The 24,437-nt window shown below is 39.0% G+C and overlaps 1 pseudogene; it reads right to left on the bottom strand.

Annotated features, from left to right (window-relative positions):
- Positions 1 to 24,437, bottom strand: part of LOC110890050 — a 46,311-nt pseudogene that overhangs the window by 7,177 nt on the left and 14,697 nt on the right.

The following is a 24,437-nucleotide window of genomic DNA, read 5'->3' as shown; positions in this document are numbered from 1 at the left end:
TAGTTTCGACGTCGTCATCGGTATGGATTGGTTATCTCAACATCGCGCAGAGATCTTATGCAAGGAAAAGGTTATTCGTATTCCTCGCTCCAGTCAAGAACCTCTCGAAGTTCAGGGCGACAAGAGTGGTGCTGTGGTTGGCATCATCTCTTACTTGAAGGCGCAGAAATGTTTACGAAAGGGGCATACTGCCATTCTGGCTCTCGTTACTGATGCATCAGCAAAGGAAAAGAAGCTGGAGGATATCCCAGTTGTACGTGACTTCCCTCAGGTGTTTCCTGAAGATTTACCTGGTTTACCTCCTCATCGTCAAGTCGAGTTTCAGATTGAGTTAGCTCCTGGAGCAGCACCAATAGCCCGCGCACCGTATCGTTTAGCTCCAACCGAACTGGAAGAACTGTCGAAGCAGCTACAAGAGCTCTTGGAAAAGGGCTTTATTCGTCCAAGCTCTTCGCCTTGGGGAGCTCCAGTGTTATTTGTGAAGAAGAAAGACGGTACGTTCAGGATGTGTATCGACTACCGTGAACTCAACAAGGTGACGGTGAAGAACCGTTATCCTCTTCCACGCATAGATGACTTATTCGACCAGTTGCAAGGGTCGTGTTACTATTCCAAGATCGATTTGAGGTCAGGGTATCATCAGCTGAGAGTCCGGGATGAGGACGTCTCCAAAACTGCTTTCAGAACTCGCTACGGTCACTACGAGTTTCTGGTCATGCCATTCGGGCTTACAAACGCACCTGCAGTCTTCATGGATCTCATGAACAGGGTGTGCAAACCGTATCTCGACAAGTTCGTCATCGTTTTCATCGACGACATTTTGATTTACTCCAAGAGTCAGGAGGAGCATGAGCAGCATCTACGTATTATCTTGGAACTTCTTCGAAAAGAGCAACTGTACGCAAAGTTTTCAAAATGCGACTTCTGGCTTCGTGAAGTCCACTTCTTAGGCCATGTGGTGAACAAGGATGGGATTCATGTCGATCCATCCAAGGTTGATTCGATCAGAAACTGGCCAGCACCACGTACACCGACGGAAATACGCCAATTCTTGGGTTTGGCGGGTTACTACAGGCGATTTATTAAAGACTTCTCCAAGATCGCGCAACCACTTACTATGCTAACACAGAAAGGTGTCGTTTACAGATGGGGTAATACGCAAGAGACCGCTTTCCAGTACTTAAAGGATAGGCTTTGCAGCGCACCTATTCTTTCATTGCCAGAGGGCACGGATGACTTCGTGGTCTATTGTGACGCATCGATACAGGGGCTTGGTTGTGTATTGATGCAACGTGATAAAGTGATAGCCTACGCTTCTCGGCAACTCAAGGTTCATGAACGGAACTACACGACGCACGATTTAGAGCTGGGAGCTGTTGTTTTCGCGCTTAAGATATGGCGACACTACCTGTACGGTACCAGGTGCACGATTTACACCGATCACAGGAGTCTCGAGCATATCCTTAAGCAAAAAGATTTGAATATGCGTCAACGAAGATGGGTTGAACTACTGAACGACTACGAATGTGCCATCAAGTATCATCCAGGGAAGGCCAATGTTGTGGCTGATGCCCTCAGTCGGAAAGACACTTTACCTAAGCGCGTGCGAGCGCTACAGCTTACCATTCAGTCCAGTCTTCCTGCACAGATACGAGCTGCTCAGATAGAAGCACTAAAACCCGAAAACGTCAAGGCGGAAGCCTTGCGCGGTTCAAGGCAACAAATGGAACAAAAGGAAGACGGCGCCTACTATGTAACGGGGCGTATTTGGGTCCCACTTTATGGCGGTTTACGCGAACTTGTGATGGACGAAGCGCACAAGTCTCGCTACTCGGTACATCCAGGGTCGGATAAGATGTACCACGATATCAGAACAACTTATTGGTGGCCAAACATGAAAGCTCTTATCGCAACTTACGTCGGCAAGTGTTTAACTTGTGCAAGGGTTAAAATCGAGTACCAGAAACCATCAGGCCTACTTCAGCAACCAGAAATACCACAATGGAAATGGGAGCAAATTTCCATGGATTTTGTTACTGGCCTACCTAGATCCCAGCGTGGGAATGACACTATCTGGGTGGTCGTTGATCGGCTCACAAAGTCTGCTCACTTCTTGGCTATCAAAGAAAAGGATAAGTTTTCTACCCTAGCAGACATCTACATGAAAGAAGTTGTTTCGAGGCACGGAGTGCCCATCTCTATTATTTCGGATCGCGATGCACGATTCACGTCAGAACTTTGGCAAGCGATGCACAAATCTTTTGGCTCACGATTAGACATGAGCACAGCATATCATCCTCAGACGGATGGGCAGTCTGAGCGAACTATTCAAACTCTAGAAGACATGCTTCGAGCGTGTGTCATCGATTTCGGCAACGGCTGGGAAAAGCACCTCCCTTTGGTGGAGTTCTCGTATAATAACAGTTACCATACCAGCATTCAAGCCGCTCCATTCGAGGCATTGTACGGACGTAAATGCCGGTCACCTCTCTGTTGGGCAGAGGTGGGGGATAGTCAGATTACGGGTCCAGATATTGTTGTGGACGCCACAGAAAAGATAGCACAGATACGACAACGCATGGCGGCAGCACGCGACCGTCAGAAAGCCTACGCGGACAAGCGTAGAAAGCCATTGGAATTTGAGGTTGGGGACCGGGTTTTATTGAAAGTTTCACCCTGGAAGGGTGTGGTACGTTTTGGTAAACGGGGCAAACTCAATCCGCGGTACGTCGGACCGTTCGAAATCTTAGAAAAGATTGGCAAAGTAGCCTACAGATTAAACCTACCTCCTGAACTCGGTGCAGTTCACAATGTATTTCACGTGTCCAATCTGAAGAAATGCCTATCAGATGAGACCCTTATAGTTCCTTTTAAGGAACTCACTATCGACGAGCGGTTGCAGTTCGTCGAGGAACCAGTTGAAATCACGGACCGGGATGTTAAGGTCCTCAAACACAAGAGAATCCCTCTTGTTCGAGTTCGTTGGAACTCCCAGCGTGGCCCGGAGTATACATGGGAACGCGAAGACCAGATGCAAGAAAAGTATCCCCAGTTATTCGAAACCAATGCATCCACTTCTGAGGCTGAAGCTACTACTACTGAATTTCGGGACGAAATTCCAAATCAACGGGGGGATGATGTGACACCCCAGGAAAACCAGTGAACGATACCTAGCTTCCTCAGTAAGTGCGTACCAAATTTCGGGACGAAATTTCTTTCAAGTTGGGGATAATGTGACAACTCGAATTTCTAAGATTGATTTCATACGTATTACAAGAGCATGTGTTTGACTAATTACTTAATTTCACATTTGATTGATATGAAAGTATATATATATATGTTTGATTGCTTGATTGTGCATAATTGTTTGATTGTGTATAATGGGTTCCATATTGTGAAACTTGTACTGTATGTTAGCTAGTTAGTGTGAATCATGGCCCAACCTACGAAGGATGTTCCACGAAACATGATGCATGAATCGAAGGATGTCGAAACATATGAAGTCTCGAAACATATCCTTCGCGCTCGAAACATATCCTTCGCGCTCGAAACATATCCTTCGATATGTTTCGGCCCAGTTGTTCTGTTGGGCTTGGCCCATTCCGGTGACACGTTTATATACATAATGCATGTAAAGTCGACAGTTAGTTTTCAAAAACCCTAGTTCCCTTGTGTGTGTGACGGCATATAGCAAACCTACTCTCTGTTCGAAGGATTTCATTCCGTAATCCAGATTTCCGGTTAGTGTGTGATGTTGTTTACGATGCTTTGATTTCATGATTAATAAATTGTCTTGCAATAGATTGTTAGTGTGTTAATCGGATCTGTTTTGATGATGTTCGATGATAATGTTTTGTGGATCGGCTATGATAACCGGATATGTATGTTAGTATTGCAATATGTTGGTATGTTGTTATGAATCGGATATGGTAGGCTTAGCAAATGTAATTGGATTGAATTGTCATGGTTGTTAAGATGTTTATGTTAATCAGGTTTATAATCGGCAGAATATTGTAATCGGACATATTTACGTAATCGGCACCTATGTGTAAATTGGATAGTTTGAATGATCTTGTTATTCAGATTAGGGTTCTTGATAAACATGGGAATTACGCTTGTTTGATCTTGTTGATGTTAGCTGATTTGTGAAAATTGTGTTAATTGATAATCGGTTAAACTTGGAAACTTTGTGTAAACGTAACTGTTATTTGTCGAAGGATGGTAGTTACTCGAAACATAGTTGAGACCGAAAGATGCATGTCCTTCGAACCATAGTAGTGTTGACCGAAGGATAGCTTTGACCGAACCATAGTAGTGTTGACCGAAGGATAGCTTTGACCGAACCATAGTAGTGTTGACCGAAGGATAGCATTGACCGAAAGATGACATTGGTTCGAAACATAGCATTCGGTCCGAATGATAACTGTGATAACTATGTCGAAACATAGCTGATGTGTCGAAAGATAACCATGAATCGTAAGATGATAACTGTGTATCGAAAGATGTGTCGAAACATAATTGTGATAGTGTGATAATTGTTAGACCGAAGGATGAACAATGTATCGAAGGATGGGTAATGAGAATCGAATGATAGTTGATGATTAAGTGTGAAATAATACGTGTTGTGCCGTTATGCAAACTGACTGTTATGTGAACATTAATTTGCATGCGTATCTTTGTGAACATGAACTGATTTGTTATACGTGCATACAATAGGACGTGATTAATTACTAGTGAGCGCATAACCTAGCATACCGAGCAAACCAAGGTGAGTTCACACAGCCAAGGCATGGGTTCCCAGGGTGGGAATGGGTTGGATGATTACTTGTGCATACTTTGATACTGTAACGAACGACTAAACTGTTGATGCTTACGAACTACTCAACTGCCTTCGCACCCACCCTGGTCGGTAAAGACTATGGTCGCGAACGAACTGATAAATTGCCTTCGCACACACCCTGGTCGGTAAAGACTATGGTCGCGAACTAACGAACATAATCTTCGCACACATGCCGGTGAGGCCGCGATGGAACTGATACGATACGAAACTTAATTGAACAAACGCACCATTACTCAAACTAAACTATAAACTGTGAACTCGCTCAACTAGTTTGTTGATTATCTGCTGCATGCCTTGCAGGACCTTAGGTACTTATGGAGCTTGCACTGGAGGAGCGGGACGTTGTGGGCAGTGGGTTAAGAACGCTATGTTTAAACATTTCGAATAATTGAACTTATGGTTTACTTGGGTTATTTACTTATGCTTCCGCTACTGATACTATGATTGTTTTGAAACGTCAATTGTATTGAACGGGGTTTTACGAATTACTTTATTTATATTATGCTATGTTCAATATGATTGATGGCTTGATCCTGGTCAGTCACGCTCCCAAGCGGTGATACTCCGCAGGTGGATTTTGGGGGTGTGACAGGTGCAGTATGGTATACAAGAGGTGTAATCGGAGTTAAATTCGGAGTGAAATTTAATGACACTCTTCCCCCCGCCTCTTGTATTCCTTGCAAATCATGATAAGGACTTTGACTGCTCCCACCGAGCTTAGAAATCTTTAGGAACTCAGCATGCGTAGGGTCAATGTGTAACGACCAACAAATTCTAATAGAGAAAATAAATTAATGACGTTGGTCGTTGTGATTTCTCTTGTTGAGGATTATGTTAGTTTAGGTAAGAAATCTAAGTGTGCCCACAATTAAGCAACAATGAAACTTTTGTAAGAGTAGCATTAGATTTTAAGGAGACAAGTATTGATGATAGAACAGTGTCATGATGGAGCGGTGTCTTGTACAAGAGGTGCAAACTTATGAGGTAATGTAAAACTTTCATTCCCCCACCTCTTGCAACTATTGCAAGTTATTATTAAGACACTTAATGCTCCCACTGATCTTTAATATCTCTAAAATGCTACAAGAAAAGTTTCAATGAGCTACGTGATGTGGGAACCTATCACATATATGTTAGACTTTATTTGATTTCTTTAACGTCCAGACGTCATAAGAAACTTAGGTACATATTTAATAGAAATCTTATAAAGAATATGTATGAATAAATTTCTTCTAAGACCGTGTGCCATATGCGACAAAAGTTAGATATAAGTTGATAGTCTTTCAAATGATAAATGAATTATGTCTGAATATTTCATTTGGAATAAGTTCCACGAATGTCAATGAATGACTTATGATGGACCCACAGATATTCCTTAAGCCAAGTCATATGTTAGGGCTTTAACGTCATGATTTAAAATCACTTAAAATGAGATTAGATGAAAAAATCATCCTCATTAACCATGTTATGATTTCTCATGAATTTTGGTTCTAATGGATGAAATTTATAAGTCTCATTTTCCTTTTGTCAAATTCTCATTAGCATGATGACAAAAGTTATGAAAAATAAGGTATCATCTAGTTTCATCTTAGTAATGTTTCTATCCAGATATTTAGAACAAATAAGAGGAGAGTTTAAGATAAGTGTGACTTTATGTTGACTATGCAAACCTCACAACCTTCATAACATTGCTTAATTATGATACTATATTCTGATTAATCTTCAGAATATATAAGGTATCGAAAAGCGTTGTTGGAAGACTGTTCATTATGGTTCTTATAGTCTTAACATTTAATTTTGTCACTAACTCTCATGTTAGTTATTTGTCGAGTTCTTGTAAGGAAACGTATGGAACTAGAGTCAACTAATCATGTGTTAATTGGAATATTAAAAAAAAATTATCAGACTTAAATATCATTAGGAAATGACTACATAATTAACTTATCAAACTGTTCTTTAGAATAATGGATAGTCTCGTTGCTTATGCCTAGTCTAATGACGTAATTATGCAGCGAGATTTTCCCTTGAAGAACCTTAACGTTGGGATTAGCACTTGTAATTTGTCTATGGACCTTAGAACAATCCTCTCTTAAGGTTTTAGTGGTTGTAAGGTGAATAACATCTTACTTTCCAGTTTCAAACATTTATTTCTATGTACATATGTTGCTTATCAACACACTCGTTATACTTTGGTATTTTTTGAGTGTTATAGTTGATTTATAAGGCATCAAATTGTACAAATGAAAAACTTAGTATGTAATGTACTGGAAAATGTACTTATTTCCATGCGTAAGCCCTTAACTTTATGGGTCATGGTATTGTACATTATAATATATTCACGTATACCACTTAACCTTATAATTTATAATTTTAAATGAAGACATGCACCTTAGGAGTTCTTGTGATCATTCCACAATTATAGATTAGTCTTAGGAAAGACCTAATCTGGAATAACCTTTTTTTTAGTGACAACACTTATGTTACAGAGTTCTTGATTATCATAAGAGACATCATGTTTGATTTATCCTAATCATCATGGCAATAGGGTTATCGTGTCTTAAGAGATAATCAAGGATTTAATTTAAGAGCTAATTCTTATAGAAACTTTAAGCAAAACATATTAGATTTAGGAATTAGAGTGGATGAGATATAGATTTATAGAAGAAAATTATAGTGAGTAAAATTATGGGTACTAAGAATAAGGCAGACAAAATGATCACAAAATTAATTGAGGATCATTAATATAAGGATCATTATGTGAAGAGGTTGTGATATGTCTATTACTAACATCAAAATAATAGACTACTTAAAGTTCTACTTAAACGAAGACAAAACAGCTTTGGCCAGAAGTGTAATCATTTAAGCATATGTGCAAAGCGGTTGTAACAAATCAGCTTTGGCCAGAAATTGAGACAATCACTTTAGTTATGCACTTGTTAAGTATGCCATCTATGAATGAATTAAATCAGCTTTGGCCAGATATTAAAACATTCATGCTTATGATGCATACTTAACATATCTTTCGTAATACTTGAACGATAAGTAGATGTATCAAGTCAGATTTGGCCAGAAATGATATATCAAAAAAAACTCATTCAAGTGAAGCCATTTTGGTTTTGTAAAACATTATTCGATCCTCATTAATTAACTAAGTGATTACAAAACCAATTGTTTAATAGCAAACCACCCGTTAGCGCGGATCGAACTCCGCGGTGAGTTCGCTGGGGGGTGCGGGAACAGCGTGCCCCCGCCCGGGGTTCGGGGCGGAGCCCAAAAAAATTTTTAGTTCACATTTAAACAGCCTAAAATAATGAGGTTTCGAGTCAGGTCTCGACTGAGTTATGAGATCTCGAGTCAGTTATGAGGTCTCGAGTCGCAACCTTGTTGTCACGAGTCGGAACCATGGTCTCGACTACTATATCTTATGAGATCTCGAGTCATGATGAGGTCTCGAGTCGCAACCACGGTCTCGAGTCGCAACCTTATGGTCTCGAGTTATGACGTTATGGTCTCGAGTCGAGATCTTATGTCTCGAGTCGCAATCACGGTCTCGAGTTATGACGTTATGGTCTCGAGTCGTGACCTTATGTCTCGAGTTGTAGACCTTTGAGCCCTTATGATTTCGAGTCGAGAATAATGGTCTCGAGTCGTAATCTGATGATCTCGAAGCTTCCTGTTAACATCTGTTTATTGTGATAACATAACTGAAAATTCGAAAATTAAGAATTGTGATAGAGTTTCCTATCATAACATTGATCTAATTTTATCACAAAATTTCGAAAATCATAATCTGTTTATCTCATTAACAGATTTCGAAAAAACTTATTAGATAAAATAAGATCAAAAATTAGGAAAACATTCCACAATTCAAATCACATTCCAAAACATAAAGGAAATTTCGAATTTCATCTAAGAACATGACGAACCCTAAAAAATTAACCTTAACCTTATATCCGAAATCTGGAAAAATTATCAATCACTTAATCCATTCTAGAACATTATGATTTCGGAACAGTAATATTTGATGAAAAACATATGATCCGTTTTCCAGTTTGAACAGATCCGAGATGGGGTTTCGGATGAAAAAACCGAAATTTATTTAGGGTTTTCTAATTCCGTTTTCCAGTTTTATTCCAGATTTATGGATACAAAACAGAACTGACTAATCAACATATGCTCTGATACCACATGTTGGTTCAGTTCTGTTTATACATGAAGGAAAACATGTAAACATACCTTTGATTGCATCAGCACAGGCCAGCAGAGAATCCAGATGTAGATCCAGCAATAGTGTTTGACATAGTTGTCAGTTTGGTCTGGTTCCTCCTTAGGGTGCAATCTAATGATGGTGATGATAAGAAACCGATAAAGGGTAATCGGTTATGGAGATGGAGGCGAATTGATGTTATGAGTTATTAGGGTTTTTTTTTCTGATTGTGTAACTGAGTAACCCCTTAACCTCCACATAAATCTCCTTATATAAGCACCCAGGAGGAAACCCTAATTAGTTAATAATGGTAATATGGTCCATCAACAATACCAACTAATTATTAATAGGTTGTTATATATTTTGATCCATATAATGTAAATGATTATAATGGCTACTAGATTAAATATTATACCATAATATATTTAATCTTACATTGCAAGCATGATCACTTCACCTGCATTTGACCATAGATACCCATCTCTACAAGGACATCTTTCATCTCAACGTGATCATCCAAATTTTCTCCCAACATAAGGAGGGCACAAGCGACCTTGAACCAAAGATTAATACACACTGGTCTAATATATGATAGATTTCACCATCATAAACTATTTTGTAAGTGAGGATTGGTGTCAAAAATCCAAAAAGAAAGTAGTGAACTTAAGATGCAATAAATCAGTAGAGAGATCTACTCACCGGAAGGTAAAGCGAGTAATAAGAAGTTTTATACTGAACAATCCGTCGGCAACTGCAAAGTTACATCACAGTATGTACTTAACCAAGATACTAAATACATTTACTAGGATGTGGGGATTACCATGGGACTGGTGTGTCGCAAGTATCGGTAACCCCAGTTCGATCTACACCCATTGTGTCCATACCCATTGAGTATCCAATTACTAATTACTTATCGGGTATTGGGTATACCTAGTTTGTTAAAAATAATAAATGGGATTTTTGACATACATTTTTTCTACTACTTTTACACTTTGCATAAATTTATTACAGAAAAATAAAATATATAACTAAAAAGTTGGTGGATTATAGATTACTCTATTATCCATAAACAAATGAAAATAAAAACAAAAACATGCATACAAATAATAGGTAAACAAGTATGTATGTATATTTCTGGTAATCATGTTGTGTATCACATAATATCATATATATGCCCCATAGCCGGAACTTAAAAAAAAAACTAGTCCGTACCCAATACAATAGTTGAAAAAACATCTTTCTTGACAAGCATTGTGCGTCATAAAAGGGTAATTATGACACGCAAAAGCGTGTCGTTGATTGAGAAGTCATAAAAATAACATGACATGCATTTGTGTGTCCTGTTTTTATGACACACATTAATGACATACATTTATGACACGCGTTTATGACACACGTTCATGACACATGTTTATGTTTATGACATTCATTTTCGTGTGTCATGCTTTTAGTTATTTAAAAAAAATTAATAGAATTACTAATTTACCATGAATACATATATAACAACAAAAAAATTTATTTCATATAACAAATACACACATACACACACACACACACACATATATATATATATAGGGGTAGGTTAACGTACAAATGCGCTTATCGTACATTACGTACGCTACAATCTCAGCTGTCCGATCATCTTCCCGCATTGAATTCGCATGTTGTTATTTTGTAACACATGCGAAATTGTTACAAAAAACAACATGCTATTTAATCAAAATTATCACATGCGAAATTGAATTACCACATGCGAAATTGTTACAAAAAAACAACCTGCTATTTCATCAAAATTATCACATGCGAAATTGTTACAAAAAAACAACCTTCTATTTCATCAAAATTATCACATGCGAAATTGAATTAACACATGCGAAATTGTTACAAAAAAACATCTGTTATTTCATCAAATTTATCACATGCGAAATTATTACAAAAAAAAAAAAAAACAACATGCGATTTTCATTGCGGGAAGATGATCGGACGGCTGAGATTATAGCGTACGTAATGTACGATAAGGGAATTTGTACAGTACCCTTTACCTATATATATATATATATATATATATATATATATATATATATATATATATATATATATATATATATATACCAAAACAACCATTACATAATCATTTGTCAAGTATGCTACAAATATTTTAACATTAACAAAAAGAATTGTTTGTCAATACATTCGTCAACACCGAAAATATAATTTGTCACTTAAAATAGAGGTAACGCATAAGTTGACCAATCTTCGCGAATGTCATCCATATCCGCAGCCGAGTATTCGTCTACTCCTTCCCCAACCTGAGACAACAACTAAATAAAATAAATCTTAAAAATCAAAATTTTATCTTAATCTATGAATTTAAGCATTTGCTTGGACATATAAGTACATATTTCTCTAACATGTAGGCTAACATATGTCTAAACTTACGTTGTCATTGTCAAGTATTTCAACTCCTTCGTAAGCACATCATGTGTTTCATATATAACCTCTCCAAAACCTTCTAATTTATGAAGCTCATCCTGAATGTGCAAAAAACGGTTGTCATGATAAATTAAGGTTGATCATAGATTGTCACAAGTTGTAAAAAAACAAAAGAAATGTATATGATCTTGGTTATCATGTACTTATTGAATATAAAATGTTTTTATCAGCAATGCTACTTTTTTTTTTCTTGTTATTGCTTGTTGCGTTTGCAGATAGCAAAGATACCAACCTTGTTGCAACTAGTTCAAAAGACAAGACTATGTAGGTACCTTCATTTTGTATATATCATCTAACATTGCCTTTGTGATTTTATACCACTTCGTGCAACATACATGACCACTGCCCTATAAAAAAAATAAAAAAATATATCAAAGCATATCCCAACTCTTTTATTATACATTATGATATTTGTATTACTTACATATCAATAATTTGCCTCAACTGCTCATTAAAACTGCTAGGCTTTAGGGAATCAAGATAATAGCAAGTAGTTATTTTCAGATCAACATCCAACGATTTCTACAAAAACCAAAATTCAGGTTTAGTAATCCTTTCAAATGATTGCTTAATAATCACTACAAAAAATAACAGCAATCCAGTATACATTTATCTTTGGTATAATACATACATGAAATAGGTTAAACCAGGCCAGCCAAATTTAATATAACTCAGAAAACTTTTAGTTATTGAATATGAAATCGTGTCTGTCAAATTGTTGTTGAGATGTATATACATGTAGTTCAGAACCTGACCTGACCCAACCCGACCCGTCGAATTGACTCGAAATTTTTTTATGTCCAGTTATATGAATGAAATTGGAACATTTAAAAACAGTGACACCATTAGAATAAATTCCTTGATTCCGTCACTAAAGTTTAGAATCATATAGGGTAGTAAATCAACAAAATAAAAAAAAGCAAAGGACATGAAAACCTTACAGAAGTAGTTCTCAACAAAGGAATTTCATTTGCTCATTTGATTCAGATTTCGAAAACAAAAGAAACCCGAGTTAAAAAAAACCCAAACTTTGAATACTTGATGGTCACAGAGCATGGGACTTGAATCAACATGTAGACACAAATCCAACATAACCAAATCGAAAAAGACGTGTTTCATGGTCTTTGGAATATATCTAGAATTATGATTTATACCTTTAACATTATTAACATATATTTTCATTCTAATCGTAGTCTACAGTCTACACTATCCAATCCTCTTTATCATACCTCAGAAGCTTTTCCATGGGTCAAATTATCAAAATCCCTTTATATGCTACAGGTAATTGAGTAGTGATGAACTTACGAATTGAGAATATCGGTAACAACAAGAATATTCCACCCACGAGAAGAGTAAAGTCTGACGTAATCCTTCAATTGCGACTCTTGAAGCGAACTCCATGTGAGAATTACATCAATTTTTAATGAATACGCCTTCCTCATTCCGGAATCAATGAAATGTTCTTCAACAGCCCCTACTCAACATACACATTGATGGCCGTGAAATGTGGAAACTGAGTTGGAAATCTAAAAAAATTGAGATCTAGGGGAGGGAAACAAAAAAAATAATAATAATAATACAAATGTTAATTATTGAATAAAAAACATAATAAGAGAACAGTTGATTATAAAACGTAATTTTACAATCATGATTTAGATATTTTAGTCACAAACATTAAAAGTTTTCGGCAATGTTTATTATTTAGCTATAATAAAAATAAGAGTAAATTGTTATTTTCTTTAAAAATTAATTAATAAACGTTGATTTTAAATGGATACTAACATAACATATAAAACATTAATAAAGCATATAAATTGACAAATAATTTGTTGTTATATTTTAAAATTAATTAATAATGTTAATATTAAATGGATACTAGCTTAACATATATAACATTAACAAAGCATTATCTCTTTTGAACGTGAATATGGGAAAGCAAATGGTTTAAGGTTTTTAATGTTTATATATATGTAGGAATTTAAATGGTTACTAGGTTTATCACCCTAATCGCGTTGCGGAGAACTTCTTTTGTTATTTTGTCTGTGTTTACATGTGTTTTGAAATCACTACGAGCGCGTTGCACGCGGAACCACTAACAAAAATAAAAAGAAAATGTAAAGAACAGTAAAAAATAATCGAAAGAAAATCAACAAAAAAAGTTGTATGTTAATGATGTTGTTCGTATGAAATCCGTGGTCAGAGATGAGCAAATAATACTGGGTACCGGTACCGAATTTCCCAAACCGAAGGATTCTAAGTACCAATTCGGTACTGACTTTTGGCGTTCCTAGTACCGGTTCGCTACCGATTTTTACCTTCATATGCCGGTACCGTAACCGGTATTTTCGGTATCGTTGCCACCGAGCTCATCCCTACCCCTGAAACTAAAAAAAGAAATCATTAAAAGTTGAAGAAAATCAAGAAGAAAAAGTTATACGATACCATTGTTGTTTGTACGGCACCCGTGATCAGGGATGAGGAAATGGTACCGTGTAGCAGTACCGAATTTCCCGAACTAAAAGATTTTCAAACTCAATCTGGTACTGACTTTTGGCGTTTTCTGTATCAGGTTGGTGCCGATTTGTACCTTTATGTACCGATAATGAACCGGACCGTACCTGTATTTTCGATACCAGTATTGATTGACACCAAGCTTATCCAACTGAGAAAGTAAAGAAAATAATAATAATTAGTATTATTATATATTATTATATAATATTATTATTATTCATTTACTTTGTAAAATAAGTATATAGTAATATATTATTATATAATATTATTACTGTTCATTTACTTTGTAAAATTAATATATAGTAACCAGTATTGGTTGACACCAAGCTTATCCAACTGAGAAAGTAAAGAAAATAATAATAATTAGTATTATTATATTATTATTATTTATTTACATTGTAAAATTAATATATAGTAATATATTATTATATAATATTATTACTTCATTTACTTTGTAAAATTAATATATAGTAATTTGCTTATTTATTTATGATACTAATGATACTAAATGTTTAAATTAAAGGAGATCAGGTATTTGTGTTAAATTAATTGAGGAACTTAATTTAAAAAAAATTGCTAAAAAGATAATACAAAAAGAGTGTCATAATATTTTTTTATGACGTTAAAAAGATGACACATAAAAAATGTCATAAATTTATTGGATTTCTTAAAACCATGACATTTTTTTCTTGACATACACTTTCGAATGTCATAAAATGAGTGTGTGTCATTGTTCGCATGTCAAGACATATCTTGTTTTTTTTTCTATGACGCTAAAAAGATGACACACAAAAAAGATTGTCATGATTTTATTGAATTTTGTAAACTAGGACATTTTTTTCTTGACACACGCTTTTGAATGTCATAAAATGAGTGTGTGTCATTGTTCGCGTGTCAAGATAAGTGTATTATCTAGTAGTGACAAACTTGAAATATTGGGACATGTATTACATGTCCCAATGTTTCAAGTTTGTCGATCGGGCTTGGATTCATTGACCATCCCTACGAGAACAATTAAGTTTTCAACTTACGTGGACATAGAATACTTTGAGAGGTTTTCCTCTCCAGCAAGTTTAGTGGTAGCATCAATCATCTGTCCAGATATTGTCTGAAACTCCGTCTTCTCAAAGAAAGGGATTATGAGTCAATAACTATGAAGAAGAAATCAAATCTTTGCAACAACAAAATGAGAAATGAAATAAACCTCACTGAAAAAGTTCTATTAGGTTCACATAATAAGCCTTTCCACTAAAATGTTTTTTCAGAATTCTGGGAACATGGTTACGTAGAACAAGAGCATCATTTACAGCAACCACACCAACCTAAAGCAAAGTTTCAGAATATCAGTATTCACTTGATGAACTACGAGCTATATGCGTGTATAGGGGGCTGCTAAAATGAAAACCACCTCGAGTTGTAAGAACCGCGAGAACCACACCATCCGGGTCGCCGTTTACCACGATTTTTTTTTACAACTAGATGTGTAAATTATAAACACATCCGTAAAAAAAAAAAATTTAAACGCCCCCCCCCCCCCCCCCCGAGGGGGTAGTTTTTTACACCAAAAGTTTGGTGTTTTTATTTTTTTTTCTTTTTTCTTTTTTTTTTCCACCAAACTTGTGGTGTAAAAAACTACCCCCTCGGGGGGGGGGGGGGGGCGTTTAAATTTTTTTTTTACGGATGTGTTTATAATTTACACATCTAGTTGTAAAAAAAAATCATGGTAAACGGCGACCCGGATGGTGTGGTTCTCGCGGTTCTTACAACTCGGGGTGGTTTTCATTCTACCGGCTCCCTGCGTGTATATATATGTATCTATATATATACAGTGGCGAAGCTTGACCCGAATGACCGGGGGGGGTCGAAAACGTATATACCAAAAAATTTCTATAGAACTGGGGGTCGAAAACGTATATACCAAAAAAATTCTATACGAAACTACATATATAACACTACTGAGCGAAAAGTTCGGGGGGTCGGGCGCCCCTCCCTGCCCCTTCTATACTTCGCCACTGCATTTATATGTATACATACATATTGGGTGGGGTTCTAGAGTGAACACTAGTGTATTTGTGAACTAAGTGAACAAATCCTGACCATTGATTTATATCATCAAATCGTAAAATATGTTGGAATTAATCTTGATGTTACGGGTCGTTTACGGGTCAGGGGTCGTCACGTATCGGGTCGGTAGCAATATGTTTTGTAATGGGTCAAGTATTTTTAATTAGTCATGTGTTTTTTAATGTTGAAGTGTTAAGCAAGATTAAGGTAGTGGGTTAATGGGTTAGTGGCCCTAATTATTAGTTAGTGGGTTAGTAGGTCTTTGTTTATTCCTATATATTGTACGTTTTCTTTATCAATGAGAAGTAGGGTTTTTTTAAGCAGCAAACACATTCTTTGTGTGATTAATGTCACACCCCAACCGATGGCGGAATCATCGGGGCGCGGCACTAGGCGAATTAGATTGCTCAAGAGAATCCATAACAACTATATTGCGATAATATTTATTACATTCGTTATCCCATACTAACAAATAATACAATCACATAAGTCATCACAGATTCCTTGTCCTCTCGAACAATTCAAATCCGACAACCTAGATTTTAGGTGAGTTTCTAGACTTCCTAACTTGATGTGATGAAGACTTCAACTAATCCTGCAACATACGTTAAAATAATGTCAATACAAAAGTATTGGCGAGTATACAGGTTTGATATGTAATAGCGTAATAGATTAAAAAGTGCTGCGAATTTCCACATGCATAAACGTAATACACGACATATATACTCACAAAACTGATACTACCAGCTAAGTCCTCGATGCTCGATTCTTCGATGGCATAACTAGACCTCGTCGGGCGCAATAGTACTATACTAGTCGTGGTGGGACGTCACGAGTATAAGTCATAGCACATATGTAAGTAGCATTTACGTTTATCTATGCAAACAGTTATTCGCAAGTGATAAACTGACTGATTGAATTATTCGTGTGATTAGTTCGGTTTATAAGGAACGTATGTTACACCCAAAATTCGATAAAAATGGGTCAAGTATACTCACAGTGCGTATTTGGTTGGATTGACGGGATAATGCCTGAGAACGCCCTGATTTCAGACTAATTTATGAGTATTGGATAACGCGTCAAATGATAACGGAATACACGAAAACGGATGGTAATTAGATCAAAGGTTGGCCCGTTCGAAGGGACTGTCCGATCGGCTCGTCTGTCCGACAGGCCGGCCTGTTCGATAGGCCGGCCTGTTCGATAGGCCGGCCTGTCCTGTCCGATAGGCTGGCCTATCCAATAGGCTGGCCTATCCTGTCCGAGAGGCTGGCCTGTTCGATAGGCTGGCCTGCCCTGTCCAACGGGCTGGCCTGTTCGATAGGCTGGCCTGTCCTGTCCGACGGGCTGGCCTGTCCTGTCCGATAGGCTGGCCTGTCCGATAGGCTGGCCTGTCCTGCTGTATTCGACAATTTTGCAAGTTTTTCGGTGGTTTTGGTCGAGAGGTTTGCTGGGACGCGTTAAGCAACTGAAATTCCACCAAAACCGTCTTGTTCTATCGGCCGGGAATCACCCCCGTTCCATCAGAACTCGCCGTTCTTGGCGGTTTTCCCTTGTTTAACCCGAAATTGGTTGTTTCATCGCTAGGGATCAGATCTTTGACCAACACGACACTAAGAATGAGTAGAAGGTCGGTTTAAGCTCCAATTCCACCGTTTTTGAATACTTTGAGAGTAAAAGAGTTGAAAGAAAGTTGGAAAACCATCCTTCAATCCTTTTATTCGCATTTAGGTGTAGATCTGATGTGAAAATCTTGTTTATTCTTGTGGAAATCCTTTAGATCTGAGTTGTTCTTGGTGGAATGAGGCCAACACTTAAAGTTCATAAGAACTCCCTGATGACATCATCCTAGCATCACCTCACATCCGTTGATTTCACGGTTAAAAGTTGGAATTTGGAAGATAGAAAGGTGGGGGAATGCATAAAGATCAAGGAAGTACAAGATTTGAGGTAGAAACTTACAAGAATCGCGAGAAATCGAGAGATAAAGGGGTTGGAACTTCTGGTCGAGCATCAACAGTGACAACAAGTGTGTTGGAGGTGAATGAGGGGTATTTATAGGCAAGGAGGAAGGAAAGGAGGGCAGGCTGGCCTGTCCTGTCCGATAGGTTGGCCTGTTCGATAGGCTGGCCTGTCTTGTCCGATACGCTGGCCTGTCCTGTCCGATAGGCTAGCCTGTCTTGTCCGATAGGCTGGCCTCTCCTGTCCGATAGGCTGGCCTGTCCTGTCGTTCGGCTAGCCTGTCCGATCGGTTGGCCCAGCCGTTCGGCTGGCCCGTCCGATCGGTTGGCCCAGCCGTTCGGCTGGCCCGTCCGATCAGTTGGCCCAGCCGTTCGGCTGGCCCATCCGTACGGAGGCCGTTCGATCCTCGTTTTTGGTGCGTTGCGATAGTTTGGGCCACATTTCCATATATTTATATTATTATTTATTTATTTATTATAATTAATCACAAAAAAGGTCGTATATACGTATCTATATATTCAATATTCAGTGCGATGATCGATTTACGCGTGCCTTCGAGTGCGTTCTTCGATGTGATGTGCCACAGTGATTATCGGGGTACTACTTGCTCGTATTGCCATCATCGTCATGATGGCTGGAGGCATGTTACTCACCCGATAGTCCTTGTTAGCGTTGGTTGTTTACGTTTTGACACCTCACGACTATCGAGGAGGGTAGAATAGGTCCTCACTCAACGTCATCGTGAGCGTTATTATTTGCGAAAATAGCTTTGTAATAGTGATAAAATATGCGTAATTATTCGATTATACTTCGATATAGCGATGTACCTGATATTGTTACATTATGATCCGAATCTCTGGTGCTAGGCGTAACGAGTATAACGAGTAGTAACTACGCACAAAAGTGCGGGTTGTTATAGTATCCCCTGCTTTAGGAAATTTCGTCCCGAAATTAATCCATTAGTAGGGTCGTAAGAGTTGATGCGAATGAAGGTAGCGATTAAAAGCGTCTAGATGAGCGAGCGATCGATTAAGATTCGACGAGCGAGAGCGGTGAGAAGATACAATTCGGACAACCAAAAGTGATAACACACACAAAAGCGATTCCATAGCGTTTTAAACTTATCGATAATCGATTAATCTTCGAAGATATTTAGGAAAATCCCCTCATGGCGCGGCGCTAACTGCATCGATGTCCACACCAGCGCTATGGGAAGGGTTTTTGTTAGTTTGATAACAGATTTTGAGTCATACATTTTAAAAGAATTCGGCGGCAAAATAAGTTTTAAGAAAGCTTTCCTACAACGTGGGTTCGAGCTGAAACTCGATTGTCGAACCATCGTTTTCGGGAAGATTTCTTTTTGTCATTGCAAAAGTTTTAAGGAAATACTGGACTTATGAAACTTCCATTGGGCACAGAGCTGAACTGATTTGATGTTCCCTCCATGTCGTAAGAAAATTTCACTTGTCCAACGGTTTTAATCAAAATTTTATAAAAATTGGTTTTCTTTAACAGTACAGAAAAATAATTTACATCGAGCCCCTACATGGCACTTTCCCACGAAAGTTTGTTAATATGATTAAAACACTTATATATAGGAAGTACCAGCGGCGTATCCACCATGTTTTGCCCATATTACCTCTGTTTCGTGAGGCGGTGTCACGCGCGCCGATAAGACACAGATAGAATTTCGTTCCCTCGGTCCAAGCGATAGGATGCTAGATCGAGTCGTGAATAGATGCAGGTCGGATGCAAACAAAGCATAGATAGTGAGTGCGAGTAGTTCAATCATATGAAACATTGATATGGCACACTGGGTTAGACGACGATTGATAAGCGATGCTGAATGACGCGATTTTTGATTCGATTCCACATAAAACCCACATGGCATGTTTCCACGAGAGTTGCTAATACGGCAAACACCACGTTTCCCATATTAGTTTTGTCTCGTGAAGTGATGTCATGTACCCTAATACTACACAACTGCGATGACTCCCAAGCGACGAACGATGGTTTGATTAGCGATAATCAATTCGACCTCAAATAAATGATAAGTGACGGTTGTTGCGTTGCGAGCGATATGCGATTCGATTGAGTTGAATACACCACAAACATTAACTAATGTTAGCCCACATGGCCTTTTTCCACGAAAGTCTGCTAATATGGTTAAAACACCACCATGTTTCAGCCCTATTAGTTTTGTCTCGTAAAGCGGGGTCGTGCGTGCTAACATAACACAGATAACACGAACATCGATGAGTGATAGCGACACGCGATAAGAGTATCGAGTTGATGAAATAGGCGCGAAATGCGTTAAAGCGAAAAGTGGTGAGTGATTTTCGATACTCGTCTAGCGATCCACGATAGGCGATCCACACCAGGCGGTAGAGGTTCACACAATGGTTGATAACCAGCGGTAGAGATTGCGAGATAAACACAAGATGCGATTGCGATTTCGAGCCATATATCGAGTGATTTAGATTGCGAGATAGATCTAGCAAAACTGCGATCGAGTTGCGTTACAGACTTACGACCAGTCTTGCGTTGCTCCAATTGCTCTTCGGGGTGAACTTACCCAAGTCCATCGATGTGGCAATTACATTGCGTACGCAGACTTGCGTGAAGTCTCGCAGTGATGCGACTTAGTTTCGTTACGCCTTGCGATCGATTTGTATTGTGTCAAAATAATCATAATATTATAATAGGTCTAATAACGTCCAACTCCACATGGCACTTTCTTCACAAAACTTCGGTTTTATGGTAAAGCACACCTTGCGTTACCCCTACTACTTATGTCTCGTGGTTTGGTGTCATGCTTTGTTGACATGGCCAAGACGCTTATACCTTGGAGGTACCACGCTTGACCATGCTTTTAAACGTTATGTCACCATTAGAATTTCACTACGATCTCCGTGCACTGACCAAAATGATCCCGTGTGCACCCGCGATTAGTTGTTCCTTGCACGTCTATCGTACCTCGTTCTAAGAGTGTTGTAAGGGAAAAATACATTGTATAGTACATAGTGCTAGCGTTTAGATGGTACGCGAGTATAAGAGAAATAGAATCCACATGCGACGATAGATGAAATAAGTTCCACACATAAAAGAAAATGACGGCGATAAGTCGTATTATTACAACAACATTGGAAGCAAAATAACGTTGCTGTGGAGGCCTTCTGGGGGGGGGGGACTGCGGTCGTTGCTGAAATTCCTCAAGGCTGCGGTCCCGTGCGGCAGTGCTGTGTATGATGATCATACCAGTTGCAATTTGTGCAATAGCGACAATTTGCTTCTGGCGGGTGATGATACGTGCACGTGAAACACAGGGGATGAGGCCCATTGTAAGCACGCTTCTGTTGAACCGGGACTGCTCGGAGAGGTTCTGGTTGCAACAGTCCAGTTGTTGCAGAGTCTGGGCTCATGGTCTTTCGTTTGCGGTCAGGTTGATCTTCTCGGGATGATGCGGTGTTGTCGGCGGATTCGTCTGGTGATTCGACGGAAACATTGTCAGAGCAATCCTCAGAAGGATCTTCAGTGAAGTTGTCAGACGAACCATCGACTGATTCGCCAGAGGAATCGTCGGATGAGTTGATGATGATTGCTTGATGAGCTTGTTTGACAGGCTTCTTAGAAAAAAATCCGTCCAGGACTCTTTTGCTGTTGATCTCTGCGGCTAAACGGTAGGCTTCTTCGATGGTAGCAGGTCTTGCAGCTTCGACAAAATCACCCACACACTCAGGTAAGCCGCGGATGTACTTTGGAATGGCTTTTTCTGAGGTGTCGACTTGACTTGGGCAGATTTCACTAAGCTGCTTAAACCTTGTTGTATAGCCAGCATTGTCACCTTCGGTTTGCTTGATTTCCCAAAATTCGTTTTCTAGCTTCTGGACTTCGTGAGGAGGACAGTATTATTCCTTCATGAGTTCCTTCAGCTCGTCCCAAGAGAGGGCGTAAGCTGCGGAGATCCCAAGTTTGTTGCGTTCGGCGGTCCACTAGTCGAGTGCTCGTGATTGAAATACTCCGGTGGCGCAAGTAGTACGGAAACTATCGGGACACCCACTTTGACGAAGGGTAACTTCGATAGAATCGAACCACTGGAGTAGTTGGGTCACACCTCCTTCACCTGTGAATTCCATCGGGTCACAGGCTTTGAAGTGTTTGTAGAAAAAAGTAGATTGTGGCGCTTTCGTCTTAGAGTCCTTCGCGGCTCGAGAGTTGCTGAGAGAGTGCACTTGAGCGACAATTTGAAGGATGAGCTTGACCACTTCCTTGGTCACAAGCGAGGCAATCCTCTTATCGGCGCTTCGTTTGGCTCTTCTCCTAGCTGTTCGTCTCGAGGTAGAGTTGTTGGAAGGCATCTAAACAGAGAGGGATTTGGAATGAGATTCGATCACAATGATTTTGAGTTTACGATGCGATTGAGCGCGATCGAAACTTGTAATGTGCAATATAAATAGACTTCACATAGGAGCCACATAGGAGACACGAAACTTCCTAGACTCTCGCACAATAATTTGGTTGTACGTAGATATAGTTAGTTGTAGTTTATACTTACACACACATATTATGGCTTAGAATGCGCGAGGATGCGTTGAGAGAGAGAATGCGAGAGAAAAGCGGGCAATTAGACATTAGTTTTGTTGCGAACATTCGGTCTTTGTTTTGGATTGCAATGGCTGTGCGAGTTATGCGTTTTGTAAAACAGGGAGCGAAAATCGTAGTTAAACAAATAAAACGTAACTAAGTTCATCGAAATGTAAAATCCGGCGAGTCGTAGGCTTAGTAAAGTACTCGGAGTGCCTCGGGTGTTTAGGCGTCGACTACCCAAGGTAACCCAATCACACCCAACGAATTCATGCACGCGCGTTGACTTTGGAGACTTATGATTCCATTGGGACGCAGCTCATGGCATTCGTCCTCCTAGTCATCGCGTGGCTCGAGTCATTGTGATGGTCGAGTCCCTGGTGAGAGCTTTTGAAAACTATTTTAGAGAGTGGAACGGTTCATTAAGGTACGGGTTTCACCCCTGACTTAACAGTTTCGTTCCCAATTGTGGTTGTGCTCATCGAATGAATCCGAGAGCTGCACTAGAAATTCGAAATGGAGGCTTTCGTTGAGGTATGGATATCACTCCTAACTCAACGAAAGTTTCTCATGCTGGAAAAATGCGCTGAGTGAGCAATCCTATCGAGAGTTATTGGTTTTCACACCTGGTCTCGACGAGATCACTCGGTTGCGAGATGCGAGTATTTTCGAAAACATGTGTATTGTGTCAGCCTTAGGAAAGGCTAAGTAGTATTTTAGCCTTAGGAAAGGCTTCTTCGTGCGAAGCTGTAGTATGCGGGGTTCACACAAAGTTGTATACTTAGCAATTTCGATCGAAAGCATCAGGTAGGCGCAATACAAACCCTACCGGGTTCGTACGAGTCAGCCTGTGGGTGCTTAGACTATAGACTAGGTCAATTTCTAAGACATCGACCCGGACTAGGTCGAGTCTTGCCTAATTCCCTATAGTTATGGCTCTGATACCAATCTGTCACACCCCAACCGATGGCGGAATCATCGGGGCGCGGCACTAGGCGAATCAGATTGCTCAAGAGAATCCATAACAACTATATTGCGATAATATTTATTACATTCGTTATCCCATACTAACAAATAATACAATCACATAAGTCATCACAGATTCCTTGTCCTCTCGAACAATTCAAATCCGACAACCTAGATTGTAGGTGAGTTTCTAGACTTCCTAACTTGATGTGATGAAGACTTCAACTAATCCTGCAACATACGTTAAAATAATGTCAATACAAAAGTATTGGCGAGTATACAGGTTTGATATGTAATAGCGTAATAGATTAAAAAGTGCTGCGAATTTCCACATTCATAAACGTAATACACGACATATATACTCACAAAACTGATACTACCAGCTAAGTCCTTGATGCTCGATTCTTCGATGGCATAACTAGACCCCGTCGGGCGCAATAGTACTATACTAGTCGTGGTGGGACGTCACGAGTATAAGTCCTAGCACATATGTAACTAGCATTTACGTTTATCTATGCAAACAGTTATTCGCAAGTGATAAATTGACTGATTGAATTATTCGTTTGATGAGTTTGGTTTATAAGGAACGTATGTTACACCCAAAATTCAATAAAAAGGGGTTAAGTATACTCACAGTGCTTATTTGGTTGGATTGACGGGATAATGCCTGAGAATGCCCTGATTTCAGACTAATTTCAAGAGTATTGGATAACGCGTCAAATGATAACGGAATACATGAAAACGGATGGTAATTAGATCAAAGGCTGGCCCGTTCGAAGGGACTGTCCGATCGGCTAGCCTGTCCGATAG

The sequence above is a fragment of the Helianthus annuus genome, chromosome 11 (genome assembly GCF_002127325.2).
Source record: "Helianthus annuus cultivar XRQ/B chromosome 11, HanXRQr2.0-SUNRISE, whole genome shotgun sequence".
Lineage (NCBI taxonomy): Eukaryota > Viridiplantae > Streptophyta > Magnoliopsida > Asterales > Asteraceae > Helianthus > Helianthus annuus.
Note: the sequence above shows the minus strand (reverse complement) of the source record. Positions and strands in the feature narration are given on the sequence as shown.